Genomic DNA, 26,905 nt, shown 5'->3' with positions numbered 1-26,905 from the left:
GTTCTCTGTCGAGTGACGCATTTCTCAGTTCCTGCTTAAGACAATCAACCTCAGACAACGCAGTGTCTCGGTCGCTTCACAGGCTCCGAAGGTCCCCCTATGCCCTTCAAGCTCAACCTCACATTCCTTGACGCGCTTCCCGCTGAAGGGCCAGACCTGCGGAAAGGCTATCATTGCCCTTGCTTCTTAGTTGTATAATGTTTATTTTCTTCTTGTTCTGTTTTGCAAATGGTTGGTCTTCACTAGGACGGGCCAGACCCCGCAAGACAACATCTAAAGCGCCCAGGTTACACCATAGTCCGTCGCTAAGGGTGACTAAACTTCTGTTCGACTTCACGAATGTAAGCCTCCAAACCTCAAGAGGATCGAAATCATTCTCACCCCCTGAGCTAGCAAGAGGAGGAACACGAGGGATAGGATCCTGTTGAGGGTGCGGGCGAGATGGAGTGCTCAAGGTGAATCCAGCATTGGGCGAGTTCAAACCTAAACGACCTGAGGGGCGTGATGGTACTTCTTCACGGATTGCTCGGGTTCTTTCCCCGATCTCATTTCCCTACGACTCGGGACTGATATTGAACGTGGCGCCGACATGTCTGAATGTTAGGACTCAGATGCGTTGTCCTCTACTTCCGAGCTGTTGTGCCTAGCTACCTCAGCCTCTCTCTCTCTCTTGAAAACTGGCATGGATGAGGGACATCGAATCCTCAATGCAACGGAGTTTGACGTTGATGGAGCAAATATTCCTGAATAGTTCTACCTTGTGCAAGTTTAGATCAACCAATATGAACAGGAAATAATAGTGTTGCAACGGGCAACAGAGATATGGACAAAAGTCTTGGGGTTCGCGAAGCAAGTAATGTCCCACCCATGACCTGCTAAGTTCTCCTTCAACCAAGTGACCCGGTCCTTAGAATAATGTACCTTTTGTTCGGAGGAAGCGCTGCCAAAAAAAGGTTAGTTCAACCCGCCCAATATAAGTAGATTATATTTGAAAATGCGAGTGCAAACATTATACCAGATTTCGGACCAAACGCCAATGGGATAGGTATGTGAGACATCTCAGGCGCCGCTCAACTTCCAGAAATTAAGAGAGGTTGGTTTTTCCAATACTTAGTAGAAGTGGGTTTACAAGAAAACAATTTTTTACTAGACCCAGTCATAAAATAGAAATAGTGACTCTTACCCCTGACACAAGCTACATCGTGGAGATAAATGAAATCTTTAAAGCTAAGAGACACAACACATTTCAACCCAACGACCAAAAAAGGGGATATGAGAGATAGGAATTTGGGTTTAGTTGCATGGGGTGAAGACCTAAATAAAACAAAAGCACACGAAAAAGAGGGTGGAGTGAAAACCTAATGTTCTCTAAATGGGCCGGAGAAAGAACTAGGGAGCCGTCAGGGATATCAACATCGGTGTACATATTCGCCCCCAAAAGGAGAGGATCGAGCCCCACGTCGTCAGGGACACATCATTTGATGCGAGCCTTGAGGATCTCGTAGCTCGATGGTGCACCGTTAGACTTTGGCCAAATTTCATGCCTCAACATGAAAATAACAAGATGAAAATAAAAGGCAAAACGTCGCTTTTGGTCCCTGTGGTTTACCACTTTTACCACTAAGGTCCCTGTGGTTTCAATTTGATCATTTTTGCCCTTGTGGTTTTCAATTTAAGCAATTCAAGTCAAATCTTCAATTTCTATCAAATTAGGTTAACTGCGGTTACTTATTGAGGGGCATTTAAGTCCAAAAACAAGAATGAGAGGAAAAAAAAAAAATAATAAGAAAAATATAAGGGGAAGAGAAGCCGTCAGCCACACCCACCCCCACCAGCCCACACGCCAACTATCACACACGGCCAATCTCCCCAACCCAGTAAACTCCACCACCTCGATCTTAATGCCATAGCAGAACTTGACTGCTATTTGAAGGTCTTGGAGCCGCCAGTGAAGTTGGAGACTGCTATTTGACACTGGACTTATTCTATCTCGTCGTCGTTCTGATCCTGGTCTTCAATTTGTTGGTGGAGCTGTGTTCGTCTCTTTTTCTTTGATTACGCTGTGAAGCTTCCGACTTTTTGACATGAGAGGAAACTGACGGCACTTCAATCGGTGCCTTTTGTATTCTTTTGCCATTTATTTGTTGTTTTGTATTCATCCAGTTCTGTTGGCTTGGTTGCATGATTATAACATCTCTTTTCAATCTATTCAGTTGAAAAGAGCTTTCTGATGTATGGGATGGGAGACATGTGATTTGTACAAACATGAGACCTGGGAGAGAAACTGATTTAGTGGGCAAATAAAGAGAGAAGGAAACAGAGTAGAAGAGATAGAAACCCCATCAAGAAAATAGAGATAAAGAGTCAGAGACAGGGCACACACATAACGATGATCAATTGATCATCTTTCATGACCATTTTTTTGTTTGTTTTCATTCTGGGTTTTTATTCATGACCAGCCGTTGTTTTTTATTTTGTAATTTGGGCTGGCCCTTGTTTGCTTCCAAAATCTAAATCATTTTTCTGATAACCCAGTTTTTCTGAGAGCTTAGTACTAAGCAAGAACACAAAACCAGAGCATAAAACAAAACAAAAACAAGGAAGAAAGTGGAAATAACGCTGAGCCCAACAAGCAAAAGAAGGAACAAAATACAAACTTTTTGTTCTGTTGTCTGATGCATGCACGTCTTGTCCTTTGATCATGACTCTAGAGGGTCTCTTTGCATGTCGGTTTTGAGCGTTTGGGGATTCTCTCTTTTCGTTCTTGCTTGACAGAGTTGATAAGAGAGAAGGAAGAACGAGAAACTCGCGGAAGCAGTGAGCTTTTTTTTAACCTTTTTTTCCCTTGTTTGGATTTTTCTGAGTCTTTAGATATGGAGGTCACAGAGTTCTAGCAGAGAATAGTTTGATAGAAATTGGAGATTGGACTTGAATTGCTTAAATTGAAAACCACAGGGGCAAAATGATCAAATTGAAACCACATGGACCTTAGTGGTAAAAATGATAAACCACAGGGACCAAAAGTGACGCTTTGCCAAAATAAAACTTATTGAGTGATGACAAGAAAAGAATTCCGTTGTCTGGATTTGACGCTTGCGCTTGAAAACATGTACAAAGACATAAGTAAAGTAAGAGAGAAAATGTTCGCTAATTGATAGAAAAATTGAACATCCATAAAACAATTTTGCAAACTAACAACCTAAAATTGCGCAATAAATAATTAGGCCTTTTATCACAAATGGTCCTTTAAGTTTGCAAAATTATCACATTTCATCCCTAACTTTTTTTTGTGACACCAATGGTCCTTAACGTTACCCTTCACACATCAAAATAGTCTCTGCCGTTAGCTTCCATCAAAATAGTCCCTAACGTTACCCTACAATTGTTTTCCAGGGCTATTGGTACGCAGATGGATCTTGGCATCCAGGACCCATGATAGATAGTTGTTCCCAGATATGTCTAGGGCAGCAAATTCCAGCTTTGCCAAGTTTGCCATCTTCAAAAGAAAATGATGTATTAGAATTTGCAATAATCTTTAGGCTTAACATAATTTTGAACTTCAGGCCAAAAATATATTATATATTTTACCCGAAACTTTAGGTTCAGGATCTGGGACATTAAGCCATTTCTTAACAGGGACTTCAGGTCCTTTAATTGTTCATGTATATTAAATGATAATTTCTTTCATAAAAATAAAGTACTATAAATAAATTGCTAGTATGGACGATAAACCCGCACCATACTTTAAATAAAAATAAATGTGTGATAAAGTAAATTATTTGTTGTATGAATGTTAATTCCACACCATACTTTAAATAAAAGTAAATGTGCTGGTATAGGCACTAATTCTACTCTATACTTTTAAACGAAAAAATAAAGGCAGTTGTGTGGACGATAAACCCGCGCCACACTTTTAAATACGTACTGTTGTATGGGTAATAAACCTACACCATACAGTAAATAAAGTAAATGCTAAAGGCAATTGTGTGGACGATAAATCTGCGCCACACTTTTAAATAAATACTGTTGTAGGGGTAATAAACCTACACCACACAGTAAATAAGGTAAATGAGGGGATAAAACCACCACTTAATATATATGAAGTATATGACATATTATATATTGTGGGCAATATAACTGCGCCACTATTCAAGATATAATAAGATGTGTTTTAAGATCACACCATCATTTTTATTACGATAATATGTGTTACAACGTGATGGGCAATGAAATTATACCACTATAAAATAACAGGATGGGGTATAAAACCGCACCATTCCAAATTACTGTATGAAAAAATAAATTAAATAAACATGGATGAAACAACATAAAAATTGTGAGAACACAAAAAAGAAAGTTTGCATGTCGTCGTAGTAGTAAAGTGAGAGGAGACATATGACAGAGAGGAGACAGAGAAATAACCACGTGGTGTTGAGCTGGGAGTATAATTGTATTTGCTCTTGTGGTGTTTACACTGACAGAATTTCCTCTCAGATAGAACTCACTAACGCTCAGATTTCTCACCCTCTTTTCTTCTCTCAACTCAGCATGTTCTCACTTCTCACTTCTTCTTACTACCTCTCGGCTTGCATTCCAAATAAGGAACTAGCCTCCCTTTTATAGTTGAGCAAGGAAGGCTTGAGAAGCCTTTGTATTGCCTCCTACGTCTAGCAACATTATTTGCCCAACATCATCATTTGCCTTTTGAATTGTTATAAAACTAAAGAAATTATAGAGAGAATATAGAGAAATTAGGCTGTAATAGAAATGTGATGTTTTCATTAAAGCTTTCTTATGTATTTTACAAATGAGAAGGAAGCTTTATTTTATAGGCAACGGCCTTAGCTAGAGAAAGGAAAATATCTGAAGGTGCAAAGAAATTTCCTTCTAACATATGGGCTCCACTTATTAGCTTTACCACATAAATATTATATTTTCGTCTTTTTTTTTATATGAGCTCCAACACTTTCTTTACAACAACTATTTCTTTCCTACACCACCCATGCCAAAAAGCTTGTTGGCAGCCCTCCTCCTTTTTGAGTTTAACTATATCACTCAAAATAGCCTTACTCATTCTGTCATTGAAAACAGTATCAGTATGAAGAAAAGTAGGGAAGAAAGGAAGTAGATAGAAAACAGTAAGAAGGAGATTGAAGAAACGTAAAACCTTATCTATCTAACAAATATACTGTAATTAAAACGTACCAATTCGCATAGGAGAATTTCATTAAAAAAATAATAATTCGCAAAGGAGAAAACGAGAGATGTAGAGGAGGAGGAAATCTCGAGTTAGTGATAACCCAACACTTATAAGCTAGCCTTTTTTTTTCCCTTTTCTGTACCATTAAATAATCTCATCTATCACTTTTTTTCTCCCATTGTTAATCCTTTTTCTTTTAGGTGAAAAGCCCGTGTAACTCATATATTCTAAACAATGACGCACCCATTTTATAATTAATCTCTAACCAAAACCCATATTTAAAATAGGCTACCATTTATTCTATTATTTTTAACTAATTTACAATTGATGCCATCGAACTATATATGGCATTAAAACGTAAATTTTACCATCTTAATTAGTAATGAATGTGTCAAAAAATAAATTTGTAATGGACTTAATCAATACTAATGCCAACCATGAAATCTGTAATAGACGTAAGCAGTAATTACATATACATGCAATAGCAATACACCTACAGAAATAAGATCATAATACACTTACCGCATACAAAAGATTCCACTAATTTACCTATAGTAATTTGTAGGTATACTTAGGTTAATTTACCTACAGTAAAAAATTATGTTTCGTTGTAGAAGGAATAGGTGCGTTATTTTTACAAAATAAAACTATATGTACACTACTATATTTATAAAACAATAATATAATAGATAATTAATCACGTATACTTCTTAAATAAATAAATAAAACAGTTTTTTTGGTTAAATAAACAGAATAGGTATGTTAAATATAGTCCCGATCTCTTGGACCACAGGAGTCCAAGAAATTGTGGTCACCCACCGTTGGATATTAATTAATCCAATGGTTCAAAAAAGTTTTTTAAAAGGAGTGCAAGAGTGAGTGAACCGTTGAATTTACATCCAACGGTGAGTGACCACAAATCTCTTAGACCCCTGTAGTCCAAGAGATCAAGACTGATGTTAAATATGAATTTATTGTTAAATTTAGAAAAAAATTCCAAATTAATTCCTACATCAATTTGGAGATCTTTTCAAATTCAGGTGTGTCATTAGTTACAATCCAATTAAAAATTATTTCTATATTAGTTCCTACATTAATATACAAAATGCCATAAGGCTTAGTTGGGGGTATTTTAGGAATAAAAAAAGTACAATAAATTCGATTTTGCGCTTGATTAGGTAACTTATTGAGTTGGATCCTTGTCATCGGGTTTTATTTAGAAAAAAACATAATTTTATTCAAAGAAAAATAAAGAGATGAGTTGTAGTTGAGGAAAAATGACTTTCAAGAAGTTAAGCTAAATTTACTATTCTATTATATTATAAACAACATTGTACCATTCATGAAAAACAAAAATCTCCACAAGAGAGAAAGAGAAGAACAAAAAAAACTTGGGCATTTCCCAACCTGCTGCGTTGCTGGCAAAACGGTTGCCTTAGGCCAGACACAAGCACAATTCAACTTTCTCCTTTGAGAGAGAGAGAGAGAGAGAGAGAGAGAGAGAGAGAGTAGCTGTCTGGGTTAGTAGAAGAAGAAGAAGCGGAGGAGGAGGTTGGTTCTGTGGGGTGCCAAATATCTGAAGTTGAAGATGAGATGAAAACCTCGGAGGGTGATAATTTATAGGGGCTTTTCAATATAGAGAGGTTTGGTTTGGTGGGTGTGGGGTTTGATTTTGTGTTGAACTTGAATGTTAGTTGGCTATAGACAACATAGCAATTGTTCACTCACGGGACTCACACAAAAAGAAAAAGAATAAAAGCCTGAAGAAAGTGGAAGAAGTGACCATTCGACTTTTATTTTATCAGCTCAGTGTCATATTGATTCCTTTATCAGCAATGTCCTTTTGATTCCTCTGATACGTTAGTCATATATATTATATTTTGTATTTGAACGGCATTGTGCATCTCATGCATTACCAAGAATTTTCATTCTTGTTTTTGTTTAATTTTTTTTTTGGGTCCACCACCAAAAGATACATATGCAAATACACTGCTGGGTGTTTAATTTCCACAAGTAGTGACTTGTGGTAAATTTCATACACCATAAACCGAAAAAAACCAAAAAGCAACCAGATTAGAAAAAAATATATGCAAGAAACTTTTTAAAAAAACTTGGGCATTTCCCAACCTGCTGCATTCCTCACGGGATTCAAAACACAATGCTGTGAAAGAAAAAGCCTGAAGAAAGTGAAAGAAAGCCTTTGAAGAAACTGGAAGAAGAAGTGACTAGTCTAGTCGACTTTGATTTTGTCGGAGTCTCAGTCCTCTATCCTGATTCCTTTGATTTGTTGGTGTCTATTAATTTGATGGGTTCAGAGGAAATTTAGTTCATATCACATATGGCATCCGCACGCAATGTATTTTTTACTCCGTCCTTGCTTTCATCTCTATTTACAGTTGCGTCTGCATGGTAATATATAGTCTCCTTCTATTGATCCTTTAGGGTACCCTACAAAAAAAAAAAAAAATTCAACGATCTAAACGTCTATTTTTCACATCTTCATTCAAAGATCATCCTTACAAAAAATCATGCAAATTGAAAATCATTAAGGCATCTAATTAAGACCAACAAAATCAATGAATACGTTGCTTCAAGAAAGTACTTAAATTTCAATAATTTAATTGAGTGGTCAAATGATATCGGATTTAAGTGAATTTTTTGTAGAGATGATTTTTGAATGAATATCTACAAATTAGACGGTTTGAATTAGTGAAATACAATGCAGAGTAAGCCCTATAAGGGTGTCCCTCAAATAAGTATATATATTTATATATTTGTATTCATATTTTTTTTAATACATTTTTATATTTTTTATGATGAGCGATAAAATATTATTGATGTAAAAAAGGTAATACAAGAAGTTTGAACTTGTATCAAGGGCAAAGGAAATTCCTTGGTCACGAATTACAATCTTCGTACAGTACATCATAAATAAAATCAGGAGGTTCCTCAAACCAGTATAAAGAACCCCAGATATGCAAGGAAAAATGCGCTAAACGATGAGCCACACCATTAGCAGTATGACGAATATGGTTAAAAGCTTCCCCAGTGATTTGTGTCAGCAAGCTCTTGGTATCCTCCACTACAGGTCCTATGACGGACCTATCTATGGAGTGACTTCGAAGTGCTATAACGATCTGGAGAGCATCACTTTCAAAGACAACATTTTGATAACCCCTTTTCATCGCCAATATTGTACCTGTTCTTGCAGCCAAAGCCTCTACTTGTGGTGCAGAGAAAACATTAGTCAATTTAGTTGCATAACCCACCACAAATTTGCCGGTGCAAATTGATCACAAATGTATGGTGTTGTGCATCTCATTATGAAGAATCCAAATGCTTTACTTCTGTTTTTGTTTTTGTTTTGTTAGGTACTATTGGCTATGGTGTGAATTATTGAGCTTTCTCATTAAGTACGTACAATTGTATATTAATTTGCAATCTGAATGAAACCCATCTCAACAAGTACGTTAACAACAAAAATATTTGTCTTTTCCGGCAAATTTCTCCGAGAAAGATCTACCCAAAAATTTGTTGGAAAGAGCAGAATTCGCAGGGAAAGGTAATCCCCGTGCATAATTGTCAGGAAAGCTATCTCCTCGAAACTTTGTTGGGACAGATCTCTCTCGACGATAATTTAGCTGGAAAGAACAAATTTCGCTTGAGAAGGATTTATCCTGGGAAAAGTTGTGGAAATGTCCATCCCATCGAAAATTTATCGAGACATAACTCTCCCGATGAAATTTGTGGGGAAACATTTTACCTGACGAAACTTTGTCAGGAAAGATCTACTCGACATAAATTTATCGAGAAAGAACCAAGTTGTCGGGAAATATCTTTCCCGACGAAAAATGTGCCGACATAGTTTTCGTACTTGGTGGTTTCGAGCATTGTATTGGATGTAGTGCACCTTGGGTCGAGAAAAGAGTTCTGTTTGTCGGGATAAATTTTGTTGCGAAAGACTTCTTTTTTTTTTTTTTTTTTTTCCTTGTGGCTACCCATCGAATTCCTCCATTGCGGAAGAAAGTTCTCAAAAAAATAAAATAACATAATGATAATTAATAATAGTTAATGATGCATGTTATAATGGAACATGTCAAAATGCCTCTATACTTCAACATTGTTTTTGCTTCTTACATAATATATCATACTTCTAACCGAATACGGTTCCTCACCACTCGAACTAATCTCTAGGTCTTTTTTATACTTCACTCCAGTAAATGTCACCAAATGTCATCAAATAATGGTGACGGTTACCACTTATTTTTTTTTTTTTGGATAGTGTTTATGTAGTTTGGCAAAATCTTGCCTAGTTCACAAGGAGAATTTGCCTAAAGAAATTACCTCCTACAAAGATTACCACTCAATAGTTAATCGAAACTCGAACCCTCTTGTATGTAATCGGATACATGCATACCCTCTCGCAATCTTGAAGATCACTCTACCCTTTTGCCTTCTCACAACTCAGTTTGCTTCTCATTTGAAGACGTTTTTGAGTTGATCAAAAATGAGGCCCATGCCTCCATCTTATATAGCAAGCAAAAAGGAGGTGGCTAATTTCAAACACCCACTTTAATTCCAATGTTGATATCTCCCAATTAAAGTCACCTTCCAAATAGTATAATGCATGATTCGTATGCATTCTTCACATTTAAACAAACCATGCAGCAATATTGTCACTATCTTAACCACCTAGGCTCAATACATGAGTGAGTTAGACCCAATGTGCTTCTAGGTGTAGGGTTTTAATTAAAAGCCTCAGTGCAATTAAGAGTGGGTCACATTTATTTTAACTTGTAGATAATTGTTGTATTCTCCGATGTGGGACTTACACATCATGGCTTGTATCGAGCCACCTACACCAACACCAAACAGTCCAATGCATGATTCATATGCATTCTTCACATGAAAAAGGAAAAAACAAAAAGCATTCGTTTGCAAACTGAAAGCCAAAAGAATGGTGTTTATACATTTTTTTAAAAATACAAGTGATAGTATAAGGCGAAGGGGGGTTCTCACACACACTCAGGGACGGATCTATGATTTCAAAATAGAATGGGCTAAATTTACCTTGCGTACAAACCTACTAACTCCATCTCTAATGCTGGATAATTCAAACCCAAAATTTCCCTTGTAAAATAGAACACTTCATGTATATCTCAGACTCAAACAATTTTTCAAAATTCTTTTTTATTATGTTAATTTTACAATATTAAACAAAAATTTATTACAATATTAAAGCTGAGGAATGGGGTGTGGTTTTAATTTAAACAAAAATTTAATGGGGAAGTGTGGTTTTAATGTTAATTGTTTCTGTATGTGAAGATTTTTTTTTTTTTTTTTAATTTTTATTTGAAGAGTTAAATGTTAATAAAGTTGGGGAAGTGTGGTGGAAGATGGAGTGGACTAAAAGGGGAAGGTACCTCACTCCCCAACTCCACCAAGTCAATGCGCTAAATCTGTCAGCTGGGTCCATTTACACGGGTCGATTGGAACTTGATTGGAACTTGGGGGAGCGAACTCAGGTATGCTGGGTTTGCTATTTTAGACTAGAAACAAACGAATGGTATTTATACTTCTTTTTGTTAAAAAAATGGTATTTATAAAAAACTGAGTTAAAACTGAGATTCCAGAAGGACAATCGTACCCAACAGCGAGTTTTGGCAGGGCATGCATAACTCACTGAACTAAAGGAAGACGACAAGCTGGCTGTCTTCTTCATTTTACAGGCCCAGAAAATTTCCACGCGCCTTTGATAACATTAGTGAAGTAGTAAAATTTGAAAGACGGGTTTTATGCATGACAAGCCGGAGACTTGAGAGAGCAAGTTAGAGCAGGAAGCTGATTTGCCAGCGAGCTTATGCATTGTAAGATTTTCTGGGTTTCAGAAAAATTTATTGTGTGCATTCTATATGTCACTCACTCATACTCTAGCTATAGCTTATGAAATTATGTTCTTCATTATATGCCAGTTCATATTTGTACTCTGTATGTGTTCTGTTTTCTCTCCAATTCGCTGATTCAAATCCACAAGGTTATGTGTAAGAAGTATTAAGGTTAACATAGTAAAGAGTAAACTTTAAGTAAATTCTAGATTTGAAGGAGAGATGATTCCTTTTTCGAAAGTCAGTTTCTTTTGAACTTGTAGAGTTTGTGTTGTGAATTCAACTTCTAAGTGAAATTGAGTAGAACATAACTTGGCAGAGTAGATTTAGAAATATTATCTCAGTTGTTGAACAACATGAATTGCAATTTCATGTTTTAACTGTCCCCTCATTTAACTTCAGTGTCTACTGACTACGCTGCCATCATAGATCTGCTTAAATATTCAAAAATATTTTTGCTTGTAATTGTGCAGATTTTCCACCTCATTGAGACACAACATGGGAGAGGGTTTCTGGACCTTATTCTGCAGTAATGAATGCTGTTCCGGCTTTTCAGCCATTATCAATCCAGATTCATGTGTCAACAATATTTTGGTCATTGCAGCTGATATCTTGCTCCTATTAATTTTGTTATGTATCTTCATATCTAGAAGATCATCAACAAATATCATTGCACAATCACAGTCTCACACCTTTTCAACACTCTCAATCATCTCAGTTACTAGCAACGTTGGTCTGGCTTTGGTCTACTTGGGGTTTGGGATATGGACAATCATTGAGAAAGTAAATGCAGATCAGACTGTTTTACCTCTACAAGGATGGCTAGTATTATTTTTTCAAGGGTTCACATGGTTGCTTCTGGGTTTAACCATAAGCCTAAAGAAGCCACAACCTCAACATATCGCGAGAACAAAATCTTGTTCAATTCTTGCATTCTTGATTGCCATTTTTCTTTGCACTTCATCAATTTGGGAAGCTATTGTAGATGAGGCAGTATCGGTCAAGATTGTTTTAAACATTTGTTATTTCCCTGGATCAATCCTTTTGCTCTTTAGTGCATTTCAGGGAAACAATTATGCAAAAGGTGATCCAGAAACCCATGAAGATGCTTTCTACACACCTTTGCAAGGCGCAGCATCTGATATGGAAGATGAAACCAGCTTAAATGAAAATGTAACTCCTTTTGAAAAAGCAGGGTTATTTAGCACAATGTCATTTTGGTGGTTGAATCCATTAATGAAGAAAGGTAAGCAGAAGCTTCTTGAGAATGAAGATATTCCACTTTTGAGACAGGCTGATCGAGCTCGAACATGGTACTTAATATTTATGGAGCAATTGAACAAAAGGAAGGAAGAAGGTTCATCTGCTACCTCTTCTATCTTGTCCATAATATTTTATTGCCAGAGGAGAGCAATTCTTATTTCTGGGTTATACGCACTGATCAAGGTTCTCACAACTACAAGCAGTCCACTGTTTCTCATGGCCTTCATTAAGATTGCTGAAGGCAATGAAGCTTTTAAATATGAGGGTTATGCACTGACTCTTGGTCTCTTCCTAGCGAAAATCTTGGAGTCACTATCGGAGAGGCAATGGTACTTCAAAACTAGACTGATCGGGCTCCAAGTGAGATCATTGGTGTCAGCAGCAATATATCAGAAGCAACTGCGACTCTCGAATTCTGCCAAGATGGCTCATTCTCCTGGTGAGATAGTGAATTATGTAACAGTGGATGCTTACAGAATTGGTGAATTTCCATACTGGTTTCATCAGATGTGGACCTCAAGCCTTCAACTATGCCTTTCATTACTTATTTTTTACTTCTCCGTGGGGCTGGCAACTATTGCAGCTCTAACTGTACTCTTATTGACTGTGCTGGCAAGCTCCCCACTGGCCAAGTTGCAGCATGAGTACCAGACCAAGTTCATGGTAGCACAAGATAGGAGGCTGAAGGCAATTACAGAAGCACTTTCAAATATGAAGATCTTGAAGCTGTATTCTTGGGAGACAAATTTCAAAAATGTCATAGAAGAATTAAGAACAGAAGAAATTAAATGGATATCTCAACTATTGACACAAAAGGGTTATTATATTGTTATGTTCTGGTCATCTCCTATTCTTGCAGCAGCTGTTACTTTTTGGACATGCTACTTCCTTGGATTTACACTGTCTGCTAGTAATGTTTTCCCATTTTTAGCAACTTTGCGTATTGTTCAGGAGCCAATCAGGCTGATCCCAGATGTTTTTGGAGCATATGTTGAAGCAAAGGTTTCACTATCTCGAATTGTGAAGTTTCTTGATGCACCAGAGTTGGAAAATAGACATACAAGGAAAGAGAGCTGTGACAAAGAGGTTGAGCATTCCATTTTCTTTAGCTCATCCGAAATTTCATGGGATACTAATGCTACAAAGGCCACACTAAGGAACATTAATTTGGTGGTTAAACCAGGAGAAAAAGTAGCAATTTGTGGTGAGGTTGGCTCGGGTAAATCAACCCTTTTAGCTGCAATTCTTGGAGAAGTTCCACGCATCAATGGCATTGTAAGTAATCATTTCACTTTTAAACAAGTTATTATGTATGGAACAGCCTTACTCTTCTGATTACCTAAATTTACAGGTTGAAGTATTTGGGAAGATAGCATATGTTTCTCAGTCCGCGTGGATCCAGACAGGAACTATATAGGAAAATATTATGTTTGGTTCTGCCATGGATCGTGCTAGATACCAAGAAACACTGGAGAAGTGCTCTTTAGTGAAGGACCTTGAAATTCTTCCATTCCACGATCTCACTCAGATAGGGGAAAGAGGTGTCAATCTAAGTGGTGGTCAGAAGCAGCGCATTCAACTTGCACGTGCACTTTATCAAAATGCTGATGTCTACCTCTTGGATGACCCATTCAGTGCAGTGGATGCCCATACGGCAACCAGCCTATTCAATGTAAGTCATGAGTTTCCTCTCTAACTAGTTATGCCAATGTCATTTTCCTCCAGTGATAACTAATATGAAAGTTAGCCAGGAATATGTCATGGGAGCTCTTGCAGAGAAGACAGTATTGCTTGTGACACACCAAGTTGATTTCCTTCCTGCTTTAAATTCAATTTTGGTTAGTGAAAAATACTGCTGCTAATTTCCCCCTTGTACTATTATCATTTTCTATATGATTTTGATAGAATATCAGTATCCCTTGTACTTTAAGCAGCTAGCTAAATCTCATATTCAAGCGATCAATTCATGTAATATAAATTTTTGCTTCACAGTTGATGCATTCAGGGAAAATTCTAAGAGCAGCTCCCTACGAAGAGTTGCGGGCTTCTTGTCAAGAGTTCCAAAACCTTGTCAATACACATGATGACACCGCATATTCTGAGGGGCAAGTTGATTATGCTTCTATTGGAAGACATAAATCATCCAACAAGGAGATTGAGAAAGTAAACACTGAAGTACAGCTAAAAGAGTCTTCCAGAGATCAATTGATTAAGCTAGAAGTGAGAGAAACAGGAGACACTGGTTTCAAGCCATACATTCAGTACTTGAAGCACAGGAAAGGGTTTTGGCACTTCTCTTTTCTAGTCTTTTTCTTCTCGGTATTCGTAGCTGGGCAATTAAGTCAATTTTATTGGTTGGCTTTGAAACTTCAGGATTATAGCTTATCCAGAGTCAAACTCTTGGTCGTTTATTCTGTGATCATGTGTATCATGGTATTCGCTTTGCTTATGCGATCCTTTTCTGTAGTTGATTTAGGATGTGGGGCATCCACATCCATTTTTTCTACACTATTAAACTCTCTTTTCCGAGCACCAATGCTGTTTTATGACTCAACACCCATGGGAAGGATACTTAGTCGGGTAGGACTTGAGAGCTTCAAAAACAGAAATTAAATGATATTCTTTATAGTAAACTAATGGAACTAACGTTTGGATTGGCTACTTTGTTTAGGTATCTTCTGATATGAATATCATTGACCTTGAAGTAGCTTTCAAGTTGATGATAGCTGTTGCGGGAACTCTGAACACATACAGCATATTTATAGCATTGGTTTTTCAAACTTGGCCAATGGTGTTTCTGATTATACCCACAATTTATATTACTGTACTTCTTCAGGTAGTGCGCTAAAACCAGCCTTCTTGTTTAGTTCTTTGAATCCCCTCCCGTGAACACATGCACCATTTTTCTGCCTCTTCTCTGATATCCTGGTAGGGACAGTGTGTGTGTGGGCACGGGCGCACATGTGTATGTGCCTTTGTGTCTGTGCACATATATGCCTGGATATAGAGCAGAGATACGGAAATGGGCATTGATTGAAGAACCTTGATTACCACAACACATGCATGCTATGATTTCCTCACCTGTTTTGCCTTTTCTGAACAACGAATCTTCTATTTTATTTTCTTTTGTACAAATAGAAATACTACTTTGCTTCTGCAAAAGAGTTGATGCGAATGAATGGCACAACTATGTCCGCACTAGCAAGCCACCTTTCCGAATCTATTGGTGGAGCCATGACAATCAGAGCTTTCGGAGAGGAGGATCAGTTCTTCTCAAAATACTTAGACTCTATTGATATAAATGCTAGTGCTGACTTCAATAGATTTTCAGCTAGTGAGTGGTTGATAGAACGTCTTGAATGGCTATGTGCTATTGTTCTCTCAGCCTCAGCACTTGCCATCACTTTGATTCAGTTTGACGCTTCTTCCTCTGGTTAGTAAGCATTAGCTTCCAGCCTTCCACCATCTTTGCTCCTCATAACTCAACACAGTTCAGTTTGTCACCTGTGATATATTGTCTAACATTTTGCTTAAACTTTTGGCAGGTTTTATTGGGATGACACTGTCATATGGTCTCTCATTAAATGTATTTCTAGTAATTTCTGACCAATTTCAATGCATGCTAGAAAATTCAATGATTTCTGTAGAAAGAGCAGAGCAATACATGCACATTTCCCATGAGGCTCCAGAAGTAATAGAAGAAAACAGACCTGCCGACAATTGGCCTACTGCTGGTAAAATGGAAATACATGATTTAAAGGTTAGTATCAGAAAGATATACTAAAAGAGTGTAACTCTATGAACAATGGTGCTTGTATATGATATTGAATGAAACTATGCAGGTAAGATATAGGCCAAATGCTCCACTAGTTCTTCGTGGGATAAATTGCATAATTGAAGGAGGGTACAAAATTGGGATTGTTGGCCGGACTGGAAGTGGAAAGACTACTCTTATCAGCGTTTTGTTCCGTCTGGTAGAGCCTACAGAGGGAAGGATTATAGTAGATGACTATGACATTTGTAAAATTGGACTTCATGATTTAAGATCACGTTTTGGGATCATCCCACAAGATCCAACACTATTCAATGGGTCTGTCAGATTCAATCTAGACCCCTTATCAGAGCACACTGATCATGAAATATGGGAGGTAAAATTTTTTCTTATTTGTGATTGTTGTATTAGGATATAAACATGTCAGATGATAGAATTCTCTGAATCTTGATATGTTTAGCTATATAACTTTCTTTTACTAACTTAAACTTGTCCTCCGACCAACATGTCAAAGGTTCTTGAAAAATGTCAGTTACGAGAGGCCATTCAAGAAAAAGAAGGCGGCCTGGATTCTTTAGGTAATAAACTGTCTCTAGGAGTGTTTTTCAGTGTCTGTCAAACAAGAACTAACAACCTGGATTACAGTTGTACAAGATGGAACAAACTGGAGCATGGGACAGCGACAACTATTTTGTTTGGGACGCGCTTTGTTGAAGAGGAGCCGGATACTAGTGCTCGATGAAGCCACTGCATCAATGGACAATGCAACAGATTCTGTTCTTCAGAAAACTATAAGAACAGAATTTGCAGACTGCACTGTGATAACGGTGGCTCATAGGATACCGACTGTTATGGACTGCACTAAGGTGCTTGCTATTAGTGATGGTAAGCATTATATCGTAAACTCTTGCACCAAGAATTGTGCTGTCTTAGTCATTTGATGATAGTTGTTAATTTGACCGCTTTACATTGGCAGGGAAACTGGTAGAGTATGATGAGCCAATGAAGCTGATTAAAAACAAGGGTTCGCTATTTGGGCAGCTTGTCAAGGAATACTGGTCTCGAGCTGCCAATGCCGGTATCTCTTCAGAAGGTTGATTGGGAAACATATTCAATATATTTGCAATAATTTCTGAGGAAATTTTAGCAAGCAAGGTGGATTTGGCTGTCTGTTTTAGTACTCGAGAGAGTAATATGGTTGCTCATTCTCTGGCTCGTCATGCTTTGCATGAGTGCGACGTCTTAATTTGGTTAGAGGAGGGTCCGGAAGGGCTTATGCAATGTACCAATGTTGTTTGTGTTTCTTGCCTTGATTTAAATAAAGTTTCCTAGTTATTGATAAGGTCCAGTAGCCTATTTCTCACTTCTAACATGGTTTCTTCAAGCCTATTGCCATTTTTATGAATCACGGAAACTATGAAACCTCTAGATTATGAACAACAAAATTCTAATTTCAAAACAACCAGTAACATAATAACAATAATATTGATACATTCCAATGACCTCAGCTGAAAAGGAAGCATTGAAAGCTTTGGTAACCTCCACATTAAGATTTCAAGTGCTAAGTGTTTTCCTAGGTCACAGTTTAGAAAGGGAGCATGCTTGTATATTTTTGGCTTCAAATTCTGAAAGGTCCTCTCGATATGTTGTGTTAATGATTTCCACTTTATCTTTATGAAAACAGATTTTGAACGACTACTCTTCTGTGGTTGGTTGTGTGGTAGATATCATATTGATTTGTAATAATTAAAACATAGAGTTATTTACACTAATACTCCTGAGGTTTTTAGTGTTTTCACAAAACCCTCTTAGATTTTAAAAATTATACGAACACCAACTGGGGTTTTAATTTGTTTTCACAAAACCTCTTTTCATTGATTCTACATCCTTAAAAAATCAAGAGAAATGGGTTTTGTGAAAACAATTTAAGACCTAAGGGAGTGTTCATGTAATTTTTAAAATCTCAGGAGCTTTGTGAAAACACCAAAAACCTCAAGGATGTTAGTGTAAATAACTCTTAAAACATATAATGTTACTTCTCAATCATTATTTTTTGTCTTGGTGTAATATGTGTTAGTTCTCATCTTAATTCTCGTGCCAACCAACCAGACCATATGGTCCATACTCGAACAAAATGGGCCAGAATAGAAAATGATTGGAGATGTTGAACGTGCCTTTTCTTGTAAGTTGGAACACTGAAGAGATCATATATCATTAACCAAAGAAAAATGTTACATATGGCTATGATGTTATGTGGAAGCCAGCGAATTGGTGCATGAGGTTATTTTAGGGTGATTTCGGAGCACCCTTTATTAAAAGGTCTTGGCGGGATTACTACATGGCTCAAATCTAGCTTTCTTCTACAAAAATTAATATTCAAGAGTTATTTGAGAGTAAAAAGTGTAGTCCGAGTAATTAAGAAAATTTATCTTTGTACACGAAGTCTTGTGTTCGATTCTTCCTTCCATATTCATAGGTCCGGCTCTACATTTAATAGGACATATGAGACTCCCAATCACTGGCGGATCCATGCTAGGGCAAGTGTATGCAATTGTTCCCATTCTGTATTATTACTACACAAGAAATTTCCCCAACTTTCCTTTGATGTTCTCCCTGAATATGACTGCCATGAGAGGAAGATGTTTGACAAAATGTCTCAAAAAGAGACTTGAGGCTGGGTAAGTAGCCCAGGGCAACTAAGCAAAGTGGTGTGTGGGCTAATGTTAGACAACCAGCCATGTTAATCCGATGTATTACAGCAGGGACTCCCACGTTCACGCTAATTTGGACTGTGGCTTAGGTGGGTTGATTTTTTGTAGATTAAAATAATACCACAACTCATGTGACATCCTCATCGCAGCCAATTAAAATCTCACTAACAAACCTACCCCACAAGTTTTACTAATAAAAAATAAAAAATAAAAACTAACGCCACAAGGTACCGCTTATGCGAAAAAACATTCATTCTCTCTTGATCAGTTACAACTATGTTCTTCCAAAAAAAGGTTTTTAGGTCCAATGATCTTTGAATTTTGGCCTGATTTTCATTTTGGTCCTTCAATTTCTAAAATCATTACCGTGGTTCTTAAACTTCAGTTTCGTTATAGTCCTGCCATCTCTTTTGTCAAAATTTTCGTTAAATTTAAGGATAAATGACATATTGAACTGGTCTGCAACTACTTGACGAGGGAAATAAAACCAACATAAAAAGACGCATTTTCCCCTACATGTTTATTCAACAGGGGTAAAGACCTCTTTACATCTTCTATATATTATTCAATAGGTTATATTTTATAATGTCGGATTTAGGGTTTAGGTTATACTTTTTTCAATAGATTATCCAAACACCCTTCTATATGTCTACATCTTCTATATATTTTATAATATACATAAAGTAAATTTAGTCTACTCCATTTTGTAATAATTACATGACAGGAAAAAAAGAACACAGACACCTCACGTGAATTCACCAGCCATGGTACAAAAATCATGCTTTTGGAAACTATGAAAACCAAAACCCGAAGAACGTTGTACTTTACTACACCATGTGCTGCTGAGAAGTCAAAAAGGTCAAACTTCCACAGAGGTAGGACATCGTACACAAAAGTGAGTAATGATTTGGCGTGCCCTTGGCTAACTTTTTTTTTTTTTTTTCGACATTGTCTTTGACATATCACACCCTTCTTTGATAGTATTTTAAAGACAGGTTTTGTGCATGACAAGCTACAGCGGGGGACTTCAAGAGCAAGTTAGAACAGGAGGCTGATTTGTTAGTGAGCTTATCTACTGTAAGATTTTTTGTTTTTGTTTTTAATGCATGTTTCTTGAATGATATGGGACACTGCAATCTTATTTTACTAAATGTTGTGATTCTGTAGCTTGACACAGATGTTTGGTTTTTGAATGGTGTTCTTTTCACTTGATGGTATATAATGTAGCTTCATTTGCACCCAATTTTCGGTAAAAAATTCTTATGGGAAGGCTCTAATGTTTGTCTTCTAAATATCACTACTCTTGTTACATAATTACGTTTTGATTATATATGCCAGTTCATATTTGTATCCTGTGTAAGAAACGTACGTTGACGTAAAGCATGATGCAGAGTGACCTTTAACTACATTGATAGTATGATCGCAGTTGTTCAACCACGAAATGAAATGCAATTGTTTCTTGTTTTTCAGATCTATCTCATGCACTTTAATCTCAGTGTCTATTGACTACTCTAGCATAGATCTGCTTAGAACCTTGAATTTAAGAAACAGATCCATTTTTCCTTTCCAATATTTTTCCTTTGTAATTGTGCAGATTTTCCACCTCGCCGAGAAACAACATGTGGGAGGGTCTCTGGAGCTTATTGCTCTGCAATAATTCTGAGTGTTCAACTGGCTTTTTAGCCCTTACCAATCCAGATTCATGTATCAACAATACTTTGGTTATAGCTCCACCAGAGTCAACCTTCTCTCCAGTGTCAATAATCTCAGCCACTTTTAATGCTGCTTTGGCTTTGGCCTACTTCAGTTTTGGGGTATGGACAATCAACAAGAAAGTAAATACAGATCAGACTATTATACCTCTCCATGGATGGCTAGTATTTTTATGTCAAGGGTTCACATGGCTGCTTCTGGCTTTTACCATAGGCCTAAAGAAGGCAAACCCTCCACATATTTCGATAACGAAAGTTTGTTCAATTCTTGCCTTCTTGATTGCAGTTTTTCTTTGTAGTTCGGCTATTTGGCAAGCTATTGTAAATGAGGCAATATCGGTGAAGATTTTTTTAAACATTTGTTATTTCCCTGGATCAATCCTTTTGCTCTTTAGTGCATTTCAGGATACAAAAGGTGATCCACAAACCCATGATGATGCTTTCTACACACCTTTGCAAGGCGCAGAATCAGATATCAAAGATGATATCAGTTCAAATGGCAATGTAACTCCTTTTGAAAAAGCAGGTTTATTTAGCACAATGACATTTTGGTGGCTGAATCCCTTAATGAAGAAAGGTAAGCAAAAGATACTTGAGGATGAAGATATTCCACTATTGCGACAGGCTGATCGAGCTCGAACATGGTACTTAAAATTTATGGAGCAATTGAACAAAAGGAAGGAAGGAAGTTCATCTGATACCCCTTCTATTTTGTCCATAATCTTTTATTGCCAGAGGAGAGAATTTTTTATTTCTGGGCTATACGCACTGATCAAGATTCTCACAACCACAAGCAGTCCACTGTTTCTCATGGCCTTCATTAAGATTGTTGAAGGCAAGGCAGCTTTTAAATATGAGGGTTATGCACTGACTCTTGCTCTCTTCATTGTGAAAACCTTGGAATCACTGTCAGAGAGGCAGTGGTACTTTAAAACTAGAATGATCGGGCTCCAAGTGAGATCATTGGTGTCAGCAGCAATATATCAGAAGCAACTGCGACTCTCGAATTCTGTGAAGATGGCTCATTCGCCTGGTGAGATGGTGAATTATGTAACAGTGGATGCTTACAGAATTGGTGAATTTCCATACTGGTTTCATCAGATGTGGACCACAAGCCTTCAACTATGCCTTTCACTACTTATTGTTTACTTCTCAGTGGGGTTGGCAATTGTTTCAGCTCTAATTGTACTCATATTGAGTGTGCTGGCAAGCAGTCCATTGGCCAAGTTGCAGCATGAGTATCAAACGAAGTTCATGGTGGCACAAAATAGGAGGCTGAAGGCCATTTCAGAAGCACTTTCAAATATGAAGATCTTGAAGCTGTACTCCTGGGAAACAAATTTTAAGAATGTCATAGAAGGGTTAAGGGCAGATGAACTAAAGTTGATATCTCAAGTATTGTCACAAAAGGGATATCATTTGGCAGTATTTTGGTCAAGTCCTATTTTAGTATCAGCTGTTACCTTTTGGACATGCTATTTGCTCGGATTTGAACTATCTGCTAGTAATGTTTTCACATTTCTAGCAACTTTGCGTAATGTTCAGGAGCCAATTAGGCTGATTTCAGATGTTTTTGGAGCATTTATTGAAGGAAAGGTTTCATTATCTCGGATTGTGTACTTCCTTGATGCACCAGAGCTGGAGCACAGACAAACAAGGAAAGAGAGCATTGGCGTAGAATTTGAGCATTCAATTCTTATTAGATCTTCTGAAATTTCATGGGACACTAGTGCTAAAAAGGCCACATTAAGGAACATTAATTTGGTGGTTAAACCAGGAGAAAAATTAGCAATTTGTGGAGAGGTTGGCTCAGGTAAATCAACCCTTTTAGCTGCAATTCTTGGAGAAGTTCCACGCATCAATGGCATTGTAAGTAATCATTTCACTTCTAAACAATTTATTAAACTACTTTAGATGGGAAAGTCTTTCTAGTAAAGTTTCTGTCTGCCATACTCTACAGGTTCAAGTGCATGGGAAGATAGCGTATGTTTCTCAGTCTGCATGGATCCAAACAGGAACTATACAAGAAAATATTCTATTTGGGTCTGTCATGGATCATGTTAGATACCAAGAAACACTTGAGAAGTGCTCTCTATTGAAGGACCTTGAGATGCTTCCATTCCATGATCTCACTCAGATAGGAGAAAGAGGTGTGAATCTAAGTGGTGGGCAGAAGCAGCGCATTCAACTTGCCCGCGCACTCTATCAAAATGCTGATGTCTACCTCTTGGATGACCCATTCAGTGCAGTTGATGCCCATACTGCAACCAGCTTATTTAATGTAATTCATTATTTGCATCTCAAACTTGTAATGGTTTTGTCTCTTTTCTCTAGTGAAAGCTAATATGAAAGTTTTTCAGGAATATATCATAGGAGCTCTGTCGGAGAAGACAGTTTTGCTTGTGACACACCAAGTAGACTTCCTTCCATCATTTAATTCCATTTTGGTAGGTTATAAACATGCTAACATTTTTTATATGATTTTGATCTGCCAGCTGAATCTCATATTTCAGTAGAATTAGTTCAAGTAATACATTTTTTTCTTCACAGTTGATGTCTGCAGGGAAAATTTTAAAAGCAGCTCCTTATAAAGAGTTGCTGACTTCTTGTCAAGAGTTCCAAGACCTGGTCAATGCACACAATGACACTGCTGGGTGTGAGAGGCAAGTTGAATATGCTTCTAAAAGAAAACATAAATCCTCGATTGAAGAGATTGAGAAAGTTAAAACTGAGGTACCGCAAAAAGAATCTTCTGGGGATCAATTGATTAAGAAAGAAGAAAAAGAAACAGGAGACACTGGTTTCAGGCTATACATTCAGTATTTGAAGCAGAGCAAGGGATTTTTGCACTTCTTCTCGTCAATTTTTTTTCATGTGATATTCCTAGTTGGGCAATTAATTCAATCTTATTGGTTGGCTGCCAAGCTTCAGGATTATAGCGTATCAAGAGTCAAACTATTTGCTGTTTATTCTCTGATCATGTGTATCATGTCATTCGCTTTGTTTCTTCGATTCTTCTTTCTAGTTAACATGCGGTGCATCCAAGTCGATTTTTGATACACTACTGAACTCTCTTTTCCGAGCACCAATGCTGTTTTATGACTCAACACCCGTGGGAAGGGTACTTAGTCGGTAAGACTTAAGAATTTCCACACACAAAAAAAGCTTTGAATGTTCTACTGTGAAGTACCCTAATGGAACTTACATTCGCATGGCTATTTTGTGTAGGTATCTACTGATATGAATATCATCGACCTTGAAGTAGCTTTCAAGTTAGGAATTTCTGTTGGGTCAACTTTGATGACATACAGCACATTATTAGTATTGGTTTCTATTACTTGGCCAATCGTGTTTCTGATTATTCCAACAATTTATGTTACTGTACTACTTCAGGTAATACATTTAAACCAACCTTCTTGTTTAGTTCTTTGACAGATGTATTTTAGAGGGCACATAGACAAGTTGCACACCTGAATGTTTTCCTTAAACTTTTTGCCTTTCCTAAACAACAAATCTTCTATTTGATGTTCTTTTCTACAATAGAATTACTACTTCGCTTCTGCAAAAGAGTTAATGCGAATGAATGGCACGACAAAGTCTGCACTTGCAAGCCACATTGCCGAATCCATTGCTGGAGCCTTGACAATCAGAGCTTTTGGCGAGGAGGACCGGTTCTTCTCTAAGAACTTGGATTTAATTGATGCAAATGCTAGTGCTGACTTCAGCAGATTTTCAGCAAATGAGTGGCTGATCAAACGTCTTGAATTTCTATGTGCTATTGTTCTCTCAGCCTCAGCCCTTGCCATTTCTTTGATTCATTTTGACGCCTCTTCCTCTGGTTGCTTCCACCATCAATTTCTTGTGCCTGAAATTGATTTCATGTAACCATCTATATTATATATTGTCTAACATTTTGCTTAAAATTTTGGCAGGTTTTATTGGGATGACACTGTCCTATGGTCTCTCATTAAATGTATTCCTAGCAGTTTCTGTCCAATTCCAATGCATGCTAGAAAATTCAATGATTTCTGTAGAAAGGATAGAACAATACATGCATATTCCTAGTGAGGCTCCAGAAGTAATAGATGAAAACAGACCTGCCGACAATTGGCCTACCGCTGGTAAAATGGAAATACATGATTTAAAGGTTAGTATGAGAAAGATATACCAAAGAGTGTAACTCTATGAACAATGGTGCTTTTGTATGATATTGAATGAAACTATGCAGGTAAGATATAGGCCAAATGCTCCACTAGTTCTTCGTGGGATAAATTGCATAATTGATGGAGGGTACAAAATTGGGATTGTTGGCCGGACTGGAAGTGGAAAGACAACTCTTATCAGCGTTTTGTTTCGTCTGGTAGAGCCTACAGAGGGAAGGATCATTGTGGATGATTATGACATTTGTAAGATTGGACTTCATGATTTAAGATCGTGTTTCGGGATCATCCCGCAAGATCCAACACTATTCAATGGGTCTGTGAGATTCAATCTAGACCCCTTATCAGAGCATACTGATTATGAAATATGGGAGGTAAAGTTTTTGCTTGTCTGTGCTGGTTGTTAATAACTTACGTTTTGGATATTAGGATGTACACTTGTAAGATGATAGAGTTCTCTGAATCTTAATTGAAGGTTTAACAACATTAATCAGTTACTGACATTCTAATAATCTGACTTCCTTTTACTAACTTAAACTTATCATCCAATCTATGTCTAAAAGGTTCTTGAGAAATGTCAGTTACGAGACGCCATTCAAGAAAAAGAAGAGGGCCCGGATTTTTTTGGTAAGAAACTGTGTATCTAGGAGTGTTTTTCATTGTCCGTAAAACAACAACTAAGAACCTGGATTGCAGTTGTACAAGATGGAACAAACTGGAGCATGGGACAGCGGCAACTATTTTGTTTGGGACGTGCTTTATTGAAGAGGAGCCGAATATTAGTGCTCGATGAAGCCACTGCATCAATGGACAATGCAACAGACTATATTCTCCAGCAAACTATAAGAACAGAATTTGCAGACTGCACTGTGATAACAGTGGCTCATAGGATACCGACTGTGATGGACTGCACTAAGGTGCTTGCTATTAGTGATGGTAAGCAAGCATTGGATTATAACCCAAGCTCTTGTACCAAGAATTTTGTTGTTTCATTTATGTAGTTTGGTTGCTAATTTTACAAATATACATGGACAGGGAAATTGGTAGAGTATGATGAGCCAATGAAGCTGATGAATAATGAGGGCTCACTATTTGGGCAGCTTGTTAAGGAATATTGGTCTCGATCTGCCAATGCTAGCGTCTCGTCAGACGATTGATATATAGGGAAAGGTATTCTATATATTTGTAATCATTTCTGAGGATAATTTAGCAGGCAAGGTAAATTGGGTGTTGTTGAATATGTCGTATGGTCTGCCTGGTTGGAACCATAATTATAAACCAAAAAAAAAAAAACACACCTAGACACCCGCCGAGGCCTCGATTACTCCTCTACACCTACCGCCTAGCGATTTCTCGAACATTATGGCTGTATTCTTAACTATCTTTTGATAATTTTCTATGTATTCATGGTGATTTGGTATTATCTTGATCATGAAATCTAAATGCGCATCCCGTTATATCTAAAAAATATGTAATAAATTGCTTTGGTATACTTACTTTTTAGTTAAATATATAGATTAGGTGGGAAAAATGTGAAGACCACAACTGGCCTAGCAGCCATTTATGTCAGATGCTACGGCTCCCATTTATTTATGTCAATGTCATCCCTGTGTTGTTGGTCGACTTTATCAAAGCAGATTTTTCATCTTGCTTCAACTGAATGGACTACAGAATAGAAATGAGTTTAGATTTTGCACCTTTTTTATCGGTTGCGTTCTTGTAAGTTGTAATACTGAAGAGATCATATCTCATTAACCAAATAGCAAGGGTTTATATGATTACGATGTTGTTATCTTTATTCGTGAAGGAGACGGAATTCAAACTTAAAACCTCTTTTACCAAAAGACCTCATCATCGATGTGCTTACTTAAACGATGTGGAATTACTAGTATTACATCTCTCAATCTTGAAGATGTTGCCTACTCACAACTCATTTTGCTTTTTGATTCTCATTTGAAGACACTTACTAGAGTTTATCAGAAATGATGAGGTCAAAGTCTCCATCTTATACAGTCACCTTTAATTCCAACTTATTAGAGGCCTCAGAATTAAAGGCAACGCCCAAATAATCCATATAGCTCCATTGATGATTAAGAGTGACTGAAGGAGGAACAAAAGCTAGTCGAATTTTCTTGTTACCAAATTGCCTGTGCTCTTTAAGTTAGTTCTGTGATATGTAGCACACAAGTTTACACTATTTTA

The 26,905-nt window shown here is 37.2% G+C and overlaps 1 long non-coding RNA gene and 2 pseudogenes across 2 annotated transcripts; 2 read left to right on the top strand and 1 right to left on the bottom strand.

The window, feature by feature from the left end:
- On the bottom strand, window positions 4,168–7,017 carry LOC109949090. The gene is made up of 2 exons (XR_002271567.1): window positions 6,608–7,017; window positions 4,168–5,075 (listed from the first exon to the last, which is right to left on the bottom strand). It is a non-coding gene; the product is annotated as an uncharacterized LOC109949090 (long non-coding RNA).
- Window positions 11,584–17,468, top strand: LOC18776960 (annotated as a pseudogene). Its single transcript, XR_002271754.1, has 11 exons — window positions 11,584–13,623; window positions 13,700–14,020; window positions 14,100–14,186; window positions 14,341–14,928; window positions 15,020–15,184; window positions 15,487–15,781; window positions 15,894–16,108; window positions 16,191–16,496; window positions 16,635–16,698; window positions 16,766–17,005; window positions 17,097–17,468. The product of XR_002271754.1 is annotated as an ABC transporter C family member 10 (transcript).
- LOC18778120 lies at window positions 21,069–26,122 on the top strand (annotated as a pseudogene).

The sequence above is a fragment of the Prunus persica genome, chromosome G5 (assembly GCF_000346465.2).
Source record: "Prunus persica cultivar Lovell chromosome G5, Prunus_persica_NCBIv2, whole genome shotgun sequence".
Taxonomy (NCBI): Eukaryota; Viridiplantae; Streptophyta; class Magnoliopsida; order Rosales; family Rosaceae; genus Prunus; species Prunus persica.
The sequence above is the reverse complement of the archived record's forward strand: the minus strand, read 5'-3'. Positions and strand labels throughout refer to the sequence as shown.